The sequence below is a fragment of the Chaetodon trifascialis genome, chromosome 11, assembly GCF_039877785.1.
Source record: "Chaetodon trifascialis isolate fChaTrf1 chromosome 11, fChaTrf1.hap1, whole genome shotgun sequence".
NCBI classification, from domain to species: Eukaryota; Metazoa; Chordata; class Actinopteri; order Chaetodontiformes; family Chaetodontidae; genus Chaetodon; species Chaetodon trifascialis.
The window spans coordinates 8,639,953-8,655,039 of record NC_092066.1 but is presented as its reverse complement, the minus strand read 5'-3'; positions in this window follow the sequence as shown (position 1 = coordinate 8,655,039).

Genomic DNA, 15,087 nt, shown 5'->3' with positions numbered 1-15,087 from the left:
ACCAAACAATGGCTTTTTTTTGTCACCCAGGGAGAGTGAGTAACGCTGCAGAGATGGCTTTCATTTGGCAAGCAACAGCTATGCACCGTGCGCATTACACCAGGATAGTGTTGCACTTTCAGTGGGTGACTCAGTGGGAGAGCAAAGGCATGCACACACTGCCTACACAGGTGCTCTTCAAAGTGGGGTCAAGGGGCTGCCTAAGGGTGCTGCGGTGGGATTGTTACTTCAATTTCACTTTACACTCCTTTAGCTCCACAAAATGAAACAGAGTATGAGCAAGACATGTTTTGATCACGTATTCCACTTTATTCACTCATTGCAAGACCCTCTGAGCTGAAGTAAATTCAAAATTGTTCTTATTCTGAAGCCTGAATTATAATCTATAGCCCCAGGAGCCCTGTGCATCACTCCTGATGTCAAGATGCAGCATTGTTTCTCCCTTTCAGACAAATACCATTCTATACGAAGACACGCATACGCACATTTTGTAGCAGGATGAAGCAGCTGAAGGCTTCTTGGTCTCACCGTGTGCTGTTACAGTCTCACAGGCTTTCTGAATATGCGTTAGGTGTAAGGGAAGCAGAAATGATGATACCTCAGAGAATAGACTCCAGATTGTCTTCCATCATTATTTCAGATTTATCCCCCCTTGTCTCACCATCTTGCTCCCCTCTCGTTCATTTGGATTCCCACAGAAAAAGTCTTGGCAGAGACCGACTTGTATCGCTGTCACTTTGTAATAGGCGACTGATCGAAAATAGCTCCCTAATTAGTCGACCTTTCCACTACAGGTGACACGTGCATTTGTGGGGGCTTCATCTGATTTATCTTTTTAGGTTATTAATTGGCATAACACTGTGAATGGTCTCCTCTAGATCAGGTTGTAGGTTGGATTTTTCTTGTTTTGCTCAAGAGAAAAAGCATAATGGGTGTGGGCTTCACTACAGTGTCATGATCAGAACATCAGAATAAGAGAAAGTTCAAACAGATGTCATGGTCAGAGACAGATGGGGAGACGGACTTGGAGACAAAGGGAGAGATAAAGTTACCCATTGTGGATGTACACAAATAACACACACACACAAGTCCCCTCACCGAGTGTCACACACATGCACACACACGTGTGCATGCAGACTCACACAGCAGATTAGGAAAGCTGATTTATTGGTTGTAAAATGTTAATATAGCCATAAGCCGTGCTCATGAATTGTTAATTAAGGCCGTGACAGACTCGTCACCTAAAATGTTAATGAGGTGAGATTGCGTCGGGGCTGAGAGGTCTCTGTGAGCTACTGAGCAAATACAACAGATGAGCTGGATCCGCGAGACCCCCCCTACACGCACACACACACACACATATACACATGTGCTATAATAAGAAGCGCTGAGGGCACCTGAGATGGGTTGTGCCCATTTGGCCATAGAGTAATTAAATTAATGAGGCGGTGTGTGAATTAACCGTTGTGATAGTGAAAGGGAAAGATAGATATGATCCGTTTTTATCCTCACCCAGCCTATATCTGGACTGTCTGTTCGAACTGACTCATCAGTGGTGGAAAGAGTAGTCAGCCATTCTCATCTTTATAATAAGATAAGACTTAACTTAGAAGGTTTATGATAACGGAGAATGATGATAATTCTTAAATAATCCTGAGTAAAGTGTCCGGCACTGAGAGAGGAGTAGCACAGACCGGATCTCCTGTGGTGCACCTTAGGGATTTCAGTCTATTCCTCAAAGAATCAGCTTCCACCTGCTTTCATCCACTTTAATGAAAATGGAACTTTTATTTTAATGACTTTAATAATAACAGATTTAGAGAAAGGTTTTCACTTCCTATAGCTGAAATATCTCAGGTGTAGTTAATAACATTCCAGCTGCATGAGCCAGTTAATTGTTAATTAGATACACGTGTTAAGTCAAAGTGTCGGCTGTGAGACAGGCGTAGTTATCTAATTATAATTAAAGTTGTAGCTTGTCAAGTTGAAACTAATTATAACTGCTGAATATACTGTAAGGCACACCTTTGTATATGGTCAGAAGATGTTTTGCATATAAAATCTGGGCAGTGCAGTAGTTAGTATAGCTGTCAAAAGTTGGGGGCTAAAAACTTTTGAATTCCCTCTGAAGTGTGGTGTAATGCATGGAACTGCACACAGTGGAGCCTTAATTAAGTACAGTACTTGAGTAAATGTGTTTTTTTTTCCCACCACTGCTCACTAAAGCAGTAACTACTAAAAATCAACCAAACAGACAAGTTGGGCTACACTGAAAAGGAAGCAAGACACAGCTGGAGTCCCAATTCCACAGATACTAATTACAGGCAGTATATTAGCGGCTCACCAGAAATCAACACACCTACCGATAGCAGTTTCAGTCAGAATCAGAACGCCTGAGTCATTCAGATCCTTTATTTAAGTCAGACCACTAAGACCACACTGGGAAAATACTCCAATACAAGTGAAAGGCCTGCACTCAAAACCTTAAGTAAGAGTGTGTCACTATTATCATGGTGGCATGGTGGTACAGTGGTAACACTGTCGCCTCACAGCTAGAAGGTCCGGGCGTGTCCTCCACCATGCCTTCAGTGCCTGCTGCTCGAGGAAAGGGGCCTTTCTGTGTGGAGTTTGCATGTTCTCCCTGTGCTCACCTGGGGTATCTACCTTAAAGAAAGAAGATCACCACCTGACCAATGGGGACAAAAAGGAACAGGGCTGCTGTTGGCTGGCAGCCCACCGCTCCGGGTCTGCTGTGGAGAAAGGACTTGCTGGGATGGGTTAAAAGCGGAGAAAAGAATTTCATATAAGCATGGCCATAACTGCATGGTGTGTTGTCTGTGACTAATGAAGGGATAAAGGGGTGTCTTTCTTAAAATGTACCTCAAATATGAGAGGTAAAAGTACTCATTGTGCAGTAAAATGTTTCCTGTCAGTGTTTTTCTATTAAATAGGATGTTAATATTACTGCTGTTTTAATGTTAACGTTGCATTTTACTGCAGTAGATGTTTAAGGCTGAGATAATTTTAATCACTTAATATACAGTTGGGTAGTTTAATCTACAGCAAGGCATCATATTCTGTAAGATCGTCATACGTCTGTAGCATTGCTGTCCTGTGAGAACCATGTATCTCTGAAAAGTCTTTTCATGAGCTCAGAAAAAACATTTCTGTTTTCAGCTTTGTGACAATGCATTATCCACCTAATCCAAGACGAGTTTTAAACAGTTTATTTGGCAGAAGAAGCATTTTCTCAACCCATAGAGAAACACTTAATCCTTCAGTTTATCTGAAACATTCACCGAAATCACCGGATTTGGAGCTATGTGGTTCTCGTCAGACAGGAAGGGTATTAATGTAACTTTGGAAAGTAGCTAAAGCTGTTAGACAAAGTAGTGCTATAAAAAGTACAATATGTGACCTCTGAGATGAAGTGGAGGTGAGACGTAAAGCATAAAAATCAAAATACTCAAGAAAACACATCAAATTGTACTTGAGGAATCAAGATATCCCTGATCAATGCATGGTCTGCTGGAAACAAGCCATTTATCCTGAATAACTTCTTTTGTAAGGAAAAGAAAGGACTTAATGTTCTTCTGTTTTTAGGAGCAGGTTTACGTGGCAGATTGTAAAGACCAAGCCTTACTGTTCTTTCCAACTGCAAACGTCCGGAGTCAGACAGTAGCCACGAACAGCCACAATCGACCCCTATCAACTTTTTGAATATTATTTTAACATCTATTATAAAGCTGGACATGATCTTCATCTTCATATTGTTGACACTGTGTTAAAATGCCTCTGAATTTCTCAGTCTCATTGCGTCATGGATTTTAAACAACGCATATCTGGCTCTACACACTCCGGTGAGCACACTCTGGACCTTGTTTTTAGACATGGTATTGATATTGAATATGCTGGCTCTAAGGATTTATGGGTCACTGACCACAAATGTGTTTTATTTGACATTTACTTCTTGTCATATGAGATGTACTTCTTTCATAAAGGAGGCCTCGGATGTCAGTTTCTCGATAGTGGTTGACAGCAGTATTGTTTCAAAGGATGGAATCGTGGACATTTTACTGCAATCATTGAACAATCACTGCTCTTTGGTGCTGGAAACTTTGAAAGTTTTCGACATAAATGGTGAATGACTGAGCACTTGTGGAAAACCCGGAAGTACACAGACTGCGTCTCAGAGAACTTATGGGGACCATTAATGGCATGGTGAAGGCTGAGAGATCATCAGATTTCACTAATCTAATACATTCCAGCGAAAGAAATCCTGAAGTCCTGTTTGATACCGGACACTATATTCTGTCTCCCACTCTTCTCCAACAGTGACTGCGATAACTTTCTTAATTATTTTATAGATATTATAGATATGGTAAATGTCAGGGAGGACACCTCACCCTTGTCCAGTCTGCTCACTAATGTTTCCTCAAATCCATCCATCATGCACTCCTTTTGTGTCCATACACGATATTGCAGCCCTGTCTCCTCTAGTTTTTGAGGGTTTTTAACTTCATCAGTCCAGAGCTAATTGTAAGGTAATAAAAACTCAGTTTTTATTTTCAGGTCATTATACACCAAGGAAAACATACTTATGAATATCACCCTCCATTTCTGTCATTTTCTGCCAGTAGATGCCCCTAAATCTCACACACTGGTCCTTCAAACTTGAGGTCTTTGGTCTCTGTCCAGACAGGTAGAATGTAATATTTTATGTTTTCACTTGCGTCTTATGTTATGTTCATCCTATGCATTTTATCTGGTGTTTAACTTCGTTTCTTTTAGTTGTTTTTATTTGATTTTGTTCTTATTTCTTTGTGAAACGCGCTTTGTGAGGAGCAGTATCAACAGCACACCACCGTCGTCTAAAATGCATGTAGACATTTGTGAGTAGTTTTTCTCATATCACATCGGGACAGACGCTTGTTTATATCCAACGCACCCTCGCACAATAAGGCGGGCTTTTCAAACCTTCACCGCCCTCGTGACTGTCGGTTGCTTCAGTGCTGCCTCCGTTGAGCTGTTTGTTAGTTAACTCGCTAACTGTTAGCTAACCCTGCTGTCGCTAATGTAGCGTTTCAGAAATAAGTTAGCCAGATAAAAATGCGCCAAAAGTTCAGTCTTGTATCTGCAGGACGTCTTTGCGGACGAATAATCAAAGCGGAGTTTTCCTGACCGGCTGTGTGTAACGTTAGCTTCCCTAACAGCACCCGAACAGCGAGCCTCGCTTCAATTACAATTACAATTCGTAGTTTGGCAGACGCTTTTATCTAAAGACGTGCATATGAATTCACTCACTGATGGCGCAGCATCGCGGTAGTTTTGGGGTTCAGTATCTTGGCCAAGGATACTTCTGCATGTGGACTGCCCAGGCCAGTTATCGAGCCACCAACCTCCTGATCGGTTGACAACCACTCCACCTCCTGAGTCACAGCCGCCCCCTTCTCTCAGATAAGGTAAGTGTTTGCTGTTTATCATGATATCTGGGCTGTGTTTGGTCAGGCTGAGGGATGTGCTGCCGTCTTTCCGCTTGTGGTTTATGTTTTTGTGTTTGTTTGCTAGTTTGTGTTGTGCCTCTGTATACTAGCTGTGTACGGAACTGGTGTTAGCTAGCGCTAAATGTGAATCCCTGCTTTCGTCTGGCTGAGCTTGTTTCTCTGTTGGTTGTTGGTTTTGGTCAGTTGTTTGGTTGTTACCACTTGCACTTCATGCTGTTTATTTACATGTTGGTGAGATATAAGCTGCTGTAAATGCTCACCTTTGAGCTGGATGTGGTGTGTTTCATGAGGGCTGTGTGATATGGCCTAAATATCATATCCAGATAATGATCCATATCATGATATGTGAACAAACAGTGACCACATTTAAAGGCCCTTTTCTTATTACGATATGAATTATACACTCAATAAATGAAAGGTACCTTTGAACCTTTGCAAATTTTCAGTTAAGCATATAACAAAATCTAATATATTAGCATATAGAATATGAAAAGGTATATTAGAAAACACCTTTCAGCTATAGTTAGAATCAAAATAAATATTGGCCTAAAATGTGAACCTGTGAAAATATCAAAACCAAACATATAACACTCTTTAAAAGTGAACTGTTTGAATTATAGCAGCAAACAGAAATGAATACAGGCTGCTGGTTTTGTCTTGGCTGGTCTGAGTCCTTCTCCTGTTTGGGTTTATCCTGATCTGTGTCATTTTCCTCCATGTTCGTTTGTATCGCCTTCATGCAGATTTCCTGCCTGCTTTCATGTGGTGTGCATGAACGCCAGTGAGTAAAATTATTGCCAGTGTGATTTGCAACCCAATGAGATGAATATAAATGGCTCATAATATGAAACATTTTTCTATTGTCATATATCGTATGCCTTAATTTACATCCAGTTGTTGGTATTGTTTTCAGGGTGGTTTTCTTTTGGCTGGTAGAGTGTAACGCTGTAAATGGTTTAGGGATGTAAACCTGACATGGCCTGTTCACATAATGCTTTTTACATGATACTGGCTTCACTGAAAACTCAACATGGCTTTGGTCAATCAAGATAGTTCATTGCAAACACATTTTACTCCACACACACTTCACACTCAGCTACACAATACAGCAATATTTCCACTCCGAGCAATGGGATTATATGACTCTTTGCTGCTTCATATCAAAATGACATCTAAACTGCTGAGCTCTTGCTCACTCCACTTCACTGAGTAGCAACATTAAGCTTGTGTATCATGTACTGATGGTCAACTGCTGCTTATCTGTGCAACACAACGTTTCATTACAATAGACTGTCTGCCCCGAGCCACGACTTTGTGATTGTGTGATGTGTAAGTGATCTGTTGCATAGCTGACGTGTCTTTGTCTGCTGATGTGTATCCAGTGGATTTTAACCAACTCAGTTCACTAGATAATATGTTCCTTGCAGTAGTTGAAGGTGCTTTGTTGGGGAACGGCCACATAATGGCTGCTGAGGGTGAAAATCAGACTAAATATCAGGACACTGCAGGTAGCACCCAGTATATTCAATTTGAATTGATTCTAACAGAGCATTGTTTAGATTTAACACTACATCAACAAACCTTTATTAGGCACTGTCAAGTAAACAGAGCTGAACATATCTATATAGGCAATTACACACATCTCTCAGGTGGTTGTGCACTGCAAGAGTAATTATTTGTACTATTGATTAATCTGCTTATTGTTTTCTCAGTCAAATTTCTTTGAGTCTATAAAATGTAAAAATGTGTAAATGTATTTTGCTGATTAGCATAGAAAAGCATCAAGTTATTACATTTGGGAAGCTGGAACCAGCAAACGTTTTGAGAGATGATAAATAATTCCAGATTTTTTTTTTTGACTGAATAATTGATTAGAGCTGCTACGATTAGTTGATCAAAAGAAAATTAACCGCCAACAATTTTTTTTATTCATCAATTAAATTTTGCTGCTTTTCTTTGTCATTTATGATAGTAAATGTAAAGTCTTTGGGTTTTGGACTGTTGTTTAGACAAAAGAGGCAATTTGAAGGCGTCACTTTTGGCTCCGGGAAATTGTGTTGGACATTTTTAACATCTCAGTCTGAGAGAGAGTGGCCACTGAAGCTGATGCTCAGCCATCACATAGTAGAGTTCACGTATTAGTCGGCGTGAGGCCCTGAATATAATATGGTTTGGGGTTTGTTATCATCACTCCCCAATCTGTGCTGTGCTTATCTTGGTGTTAGCTTGTGGGGAGTTCAGAGCCTCGACATGAAATCTAAACTCTGCACACAGTCATATTCACATAATAAGTTTGTTGCAGATCTGTGTGTCTCATACAGTTGAGTCAACACTGTGACAGTATCATGTGCAGCCAATACCTTTAACTCTCAATGTGCTTCTCAGGCGTGTAGAAGTATTGAAGAATAGGTGCAGATTATTTGAAATCTATGTTTAAGTTCAGTTGAAATCACATTCAGACATCCATCCATCCATCCATTATCTTCCGCTTATCCGGGGCCGGGTTGCGGGGGGAGCAGTCTGAGCAGGGACGCCCAGACTTCCCTCTCCCGGACACTTCCTCCAACTCTTCCGGGGGGATCCCGAGGCGTTCCCAGGCCAGCCGAGTGACGTAGTCACCCCAGCGTGTCCTGGGTCTTCCCCGGGGCCTCCTCCCGGTGGGACATGCCTGGAACACCTCTCTAGGGAGGCGTCCAGGGGGCATCCGATAGAGATGCCCGAGCCACCTCAGCTGACTCCTCTCGATGCGGAGGAGCAGCGACTCTACTCTGAGCTCCTCCCGGGTGACAGAGCTCCTCACCCTATCTCTAAGGGAGCGCTCCGCCACCCTGCGGAGGAAACTCATTTCAGCCGCTTGTATCCGGGACCTCGTTCTTTCGGTCATGACCCAAAGTTCATGACCATAGGTGAGGGTAGGAACGTAGATTGACCGGTAAATCGAGAGCTTCGCCTTTCGGCTCAGCTCCTTCTTTACCACGACAGACCGATACAGCGACCGCATTACTGCAGCCGCTGCACCGATCCGCCTGTCAATCTCACGTTCCATCCTTCCCTCACTCGTGAACAGGATCCCAAGATACTTAAACTCCTCCACTTGAGGCAGGAACTCTCCTCCAACCTGAAGGGAGCAAGCCACCTTTTTCCGGTCGAGAACCATGGCCTCGGACTTGGAGGTGCTAACTCTCATCCCAGCTGCTTCACACTCGGCTGCGAACCGCCCCAGCGCATGCTGAAGGTCCTGGCTCGAGGAAGCCAACAAGACAACATCATCCGCGAAAAGCAGAGACGAAATCTGCCGGCCCCCGAACCGAACCCCCTCCGGCCCCTGGCTGCGCCTAGAAATCCTGTCCATAAAAATGATGAACAGAACCGGTGACATAGGGCAGCCCTGCCGGAGTCCAACATGCACTGGGAACAGGTCCGACTTACTGCCGGCAATGCGGACCAAGCTCCTGCTCCGGTTGTACAGGGACTGTACAGCCCTCAACAGAGGGCCTCCAACCCCATACTCCTGGAGCACCTCCCACAGAATGACGCGAGGGACACGGTCGAATGCCTTCTCCAAGTCCACGAAGCACATGTGGACTGTTTGGGCAAACTCCCATGAACCCTCAAGCACCCTGCGGAGGGTATAGAGCTGGTCCAGTGTTCCACGGCCAGGACGAAAACCGCATTGTTCCTCTTGAATCCGGGGTTCGACTATCGGCCGGATTCTCCTCTCCAGTACCCTGGAATAGACTTTACCAGGGAGGCTGAGGAGTGTGATCCCCCGATAGTTGGAACACACCCTCCGGTCCCCCTTTTTAAAAAGAGGGACCACCACCCCAGTCTGCCAGTCCAGAGGCACTGTCCCCGTCTGCCACGCGATGCTGCAGAGGCGTGTCAACCAAGACAGTCCTACAACATCCAGAGACTTGAGGTACTCAGGGCGGATCTCATCCACCCCCGGCGCTTTGCCACCGAGGAGCTTGCGAACTGCCTCAGTGACTTCAGCCCCGGTGATGAATGAATCGACCTCCAAGTCCCCAGTCTCTGCTTCCTCTACGGAAGACATGACAGAGGGATTGAGGAGATCCTCGAAGTATTCCTTCCACCGCCCGACAATATCCCCAGTCGAGGTCAACAGCTCCCCACCTCCACTGTAAACAGTGTTGACAGAAAGCTGCTTCCCCCTCCTGAGGCGCCGAACGGTTTGCCAGAATTTCCTCGAGGCCAACCGGTAGTCCTCCTCCATGGCCTCCCCGAACTCCTCCCAGACCCGAGTTTTTGCTTCTACAACCGCCCGAGCTGCCGCACGCTTGGTCTGCCGGTACCCATCAGCTGCCTCAGGAGTCCTATGAGCCAACCAGGCCCGATAGGACTCCTTCTTCAGCTTGACGGCATCCCTTACTTCCGGTGTCCACCACCGGGTTCGGGGGTTGCCGCCACGACAGGCACCGCCGACTTTACGGCCACAGCTATGGACGGCTGCATCAACAATGGAAGTGGAGAACATGGTCCATTCGGACTCAATGTCTCCAACCTCCCTCGGGATCTGGTTGAAGCTCTCCCGGAGGTGGGAGTTGAAAACTTCCCTGACAGCGGGTTCCGCCAGACGTTCCCAACAGACCCTCACGGTACGTTTGGGTCTGCCAAGTCTGTCCCGCTTCTTCCCCTGCCAGCGAATCCAACTCACCACCAGGTGGTGATCAGTTGACAGCTCAGCCCCTCTCTTTACCCGAGTGTCCAAGACATACCGCCGAAGGTCAGATGATACGACTACAAAGTCGATCATTGACCTCCGGCCTAGGGTGTCCTGGTGCCACGTGCACTGATGGACACCCTTATGCTCGAACATGGTGTTCGTTATGGACAAACTGTGACTAGCACAGAAATCCAATAACAGAACACCACTCGGGTTCAGATCGGGGAGGCCGTTCCTCCCAATCACTCCCCTCCAGGTGTCACTGTCGCTGCCCACGTGAGCATTGAAGTCTCCCAGCAGAACAATGGAGTCCCCGGTTGGAGCACTTTCCAGTACCCCTCCCAGGGACTCCAAGAAGGCCGGGTACTCTACGCTACTGTTCGGCCCGTAGGCCGAAACAATAGTGAGAGACCTATCCCCAACCCGAAGGCGCAGGGAAGCGACCCTCTCGCTCAGCGGGGAGAACTCCAACACATGGCGGCTGAGCTGGGGGGCTATAAGCAAGCCCACACCAGCTCGCCGCCTCTCACCGCGGGCAACTCCAGAGTAGAAGAGAGTCCAGCCTCTCTCAAGGAGTTGGGTTCCCGAGCCCAGACTGTGCGTGGAGGTGAGCCCGACTATCTCTAGCCGGTACCGCTCAACCTCCCGCACTAGCTCAGGCTCTTTCCCCCACAGTGAGGTGACATTCCATGTCCCCATAGCCAGAGTCGTTGTCCAGGATTTGGGTCGTCGGGGCCCCCGCCCACGACTGCTACCCATTCCACATAGCACCGGCCCCTTCTGATCCTTCCTGCGGGTGGTGGGCCTACGGGAAGGCGGGCCCACGTCGCTCCTTCGGGCTGTGCCCGGCCGGGTCCCGTGGGCAAAGACCCGGCCACCAGGCGCTCGCCTGCGAGCCCCAACCCCAGGCCTGGCTCCAGGGCGGGGCCCCGGTGACGCCAATCCGGGCGACGTACGCTTCCTTGCTTTAATTTCTTTCATAAGGGGCTTCTTGAACTGCTCTTAGTCTGACCCGTCACCTAGAACCTGTTTGCCTTGGGAGACCCTACCAGGGGCATTAAGCCCCGGACAACATAGCCTCTAGGATCATTCGGGTACTCAAACTCCTCCACCACGATAAGGTGGCAGTTCAAGGAGGAGCACATTCAGACATCATTTTGTCAAAGTGATTTTAAAGTGTTTTGTCATTTAAAGGAAGAAAGAGGGAAATATCATCTTATATTTATGTATTATATTATATATAATATATATCTTTTTGTCTCGGCTGGCTGGAAAGTCGTGTCTGTGTTTGACTGACAGCTGGCAGGCTGCCAGAGTGCCGGTGTAGGAGAACGAGAGACAAGGTAAACAGACTTGCTCTGTAGGCGATGTGTCAGGAGCAGACAGCATGCTTTTAGTGATACTGAAGGGTAAGGACCATATCAGATTCTGACTGGACTGAGGTGACATTTGCAGGTATTTTACATACTGTTTAATGTGCTGCAGCTAACCAGCCAACTTACTGTCTACCTTACAAGCTGCTGCTAGCAGCTTCCCTGGTGAATGTTTGCTTGGCTAGAGGATGAGATGTGTGGTCATGCTTGTAAGTTGGATAAGGAGAATTAAGCAGTCATAGTCTTTGTCAAATGACCCAGAAGTATCTAAGTGGAAGACAGAACAGCTGGTTGAATTATCCATTAATGCTTAGGAAAGGTAAATCAGTGTTTCCTTTCTTTATCAACTTTAGCATAAGATACACTAGACCATCCTGCAGCAGCAACATTTAAAGCAGCCATGGCAGACCCATATCAGTAACATCTGCTGTGGCATAGATATGTGGCTCACTGTAGGTGCAGTTGGATTTTCTTAGCAGTGCATGGTTTTCTAAGTCCTTATGAGTTTTCTTTCACATCTTTCCTTGACCTCATGACATTTTCCATTGAGGTTGAGGAAAAGTGTTTAGGAAAAGACACAGGATGTCATTTTTTTTTTTTTTTTTTGGCCAATTCGACAGCATCCAATGTCTCTCTGTCTCAGTGTGACCATCTAATGACAGAGCTCTGATGTTACTGCTTTATGCAGGATTTGATTGACTTTATCAAAATAAGACCTCCATCTGTGTAGACTGACACCAATTACTAGCGGGCACCATCATGAAAGCAAGAAATATTTCATAGAAATTTCTCCCTTTTTTAGTTTCAGATTATTTTTTTACTCAAAGGAGAACAAGGGATCAGGACAAGTGAGTCACAGAGCATATATGTATATTGTAGCAAACAAAAAATGCATTTATTTTGGACTTTAAAACAGGATTCACATGCCCATATTGCTATTCAAAGAGTTATTGTGTGCTGTACTCATTCCTGTCCCTAGAGGCCTTAAAGTGATCGCTCTCTGTGTGGGTACAATGGAGGAGATGGGGGACAAAGTGTTACTATCCCTTAGAGCTGAAACAGTAAGACAGTTAATTGACCGACTGAAAAATAATAGACAGAAATTTTTGCAGCAAACATTTAGAAAATTTCCTAATTCCTCAATTGGCTAATCGGTGTCTATAGTGTGAGGATTTCCTACCTTTGGCTTCGGTGACAGTGAACAAAATATCTATAGGTTTTAGACTGCAGCTCTAAAGACACTTAAATTATGAACAATACCCACCTGATTTGTCTTTCATTGCAGTGATGTGAAGACAGTTTGTCCAGGAGCAATGAGAACAGCAATATCTCTCTCAATATACAGCGTTTAAAAAAAACACCTTTCATTTTAAGAAACAGCCTCACTGTAGATTGGAAATGGACATAAAATAACACAGCTATCACTCTGCCACTCTAAGTGGAGTCATGAGGATGTTTGCTTTCGCTGAGTTTATCAGGTTCATCTTTGCACACACTCACTTTGGCACAGAGGTGATGCTGTCCTCTTCTTACATGAATACCTGAACTGGATTTTAGACATTTCTTCAACTTCTGAGGGAGTTTTCATCAATAAGAGAAGCACTTCATTAGTTGACCTCAACCTTCCATGTTTCATCTAGTGGATTCTCTCCTCTCATTCCATTTTTATATTTCTTAATCTCTCTATTGACGCCTTTGTCAGTCAGTTGCATGCCCCCGTTCTAACATGATGTAGTCAAGGACCGCTGTGAATCAGATGAAAGTGATGTAACCCTCTTTCAGATTTTGTCCTTTTTGTTGTTAAGAGTGAACAAACACTTCTTTGTCACGTCTGTGCTTTGTGTAAGTGTGAAGAAAGAAGTAACCCTGAGCTTTGCTTGAATGCCACAGCATTTGTTGGAAAAGGGTAAATTTTTCCAAAAAATCTGACGCACTTTCTTGAGTTTCATTTCACCTCAAACTTGAGTGTGAATTCTTCCAGTGCGCACACTGCCGTTTAGATATGAAGCTTTTATTAAAAAGGTGGAACTATTACTTTAAGGCTGATAAATGATTAATGTGATTTACAGATACGAGTTCGTCATTCTTTCCAATGACACCAGAAGAGTATTGATCTACAACTTTATGCTGCAGTATGACTCAGAGGCATCTAAATGTTTTTTTTGTGTTGAGTGCATGACAGGTGGGGTGGGGGTGATGATGTCAGCATAACATCAGAAGGGTGCTATGAGTTAATTGGCTCACTTTGCAAACCCCCCCCTCCCTTTACTGTACATAATCTCTCAGTGTCCCTGCTCCTCCTCCCACATGCTGCACACCCCTGTTGTGTGCAGTGTTTCACTCTGTACCCAAGCACCCAGCAGAGATTCACACAAAAGTAGTCATCCCTTTAAAACAAAAACTTAGAATTATCTGTTCTTCTGCAAGACACAGAGTGAACAGAAGAGGTGGGGGCGAATGCAGATCACCAGTGGTCTCTGATCCATATTGGTGTGAATGTAATTGATTTCCTGCTGTGTGGAATCTGTCTCTCAGAATCACAGAACAAACACTGCCTGAAGAGTCAAAAGGGCAGAAAAAATCAGGTCTTTATCTCAGAGCTCTTTCTACATCAGTTTCATCCCTGTCAAATGCACTGGCAGAGTACAGCACACGCAAACTTCATATGGCTGTCATGGCTTCATTACAGCTGTCTCTTTGGTGAATCCTGTGAATGCCACTTACCGCGGCATTTGAAGCTTAGGTTAGTTTACAGTGCCCAACAGGAGAGCACGTACAGAACAATATAAAACTTTATTTAAATTTTGACTTTAAAGAGTCAGTGTCAGTTTGAGTTTTGTGGGTAAGGAGTTCCACATATTGATCCACTGAACATGGAAAGTTGTGTATTCAAAAAAAGGGAGCTGTCAAAGCTTCTGACAGGGCGCTTTTGTTTACTGAGCCAGAAACCCGCAGAGGTTTCACCATGTCACTGAGCACATTAGAAGCCTGGTTATTTAGCCATTTTTGGAGTCTACACAAGGATACACTGATCTCTTGGTAAAGTATATTGACACAGCAGTACAGACCTTGTTATATTGATCTTGGATTGGCAGTGATGCGTTTTGTTGTCAGTTTTGTTATAAAAGTAATTGTTTCCACTATCATCTACAGTCACAAAAGAGCGGCCTGTCAACTCAATTTTGTCCCACAACAATCTTTGGCTTCATGTTACCTTTCCAAAAATTGATCCCTATGAGTGCCGTGCCAGTGTAGTGTAAATGGACCGTATTTATATAGAGCTTTTCTAGTTTGATGACCACACAAAACACTTTAACAACACAAGTGTGCATTCACGATGGTGGCCACCTGCTCATTACGAGCTTTAACCATCCACACATGCACACACACCTCAATGGCACAGTATCGCAAGCAATTTAAGGTTCAGTATCTTGCCCAAGGATACTTCAACATGTACTGTAGACATTCAAGGCCAGGGAGTGAACCACCAACCTTCTGATAGGATAGGTGGACGACCGCTCTACCT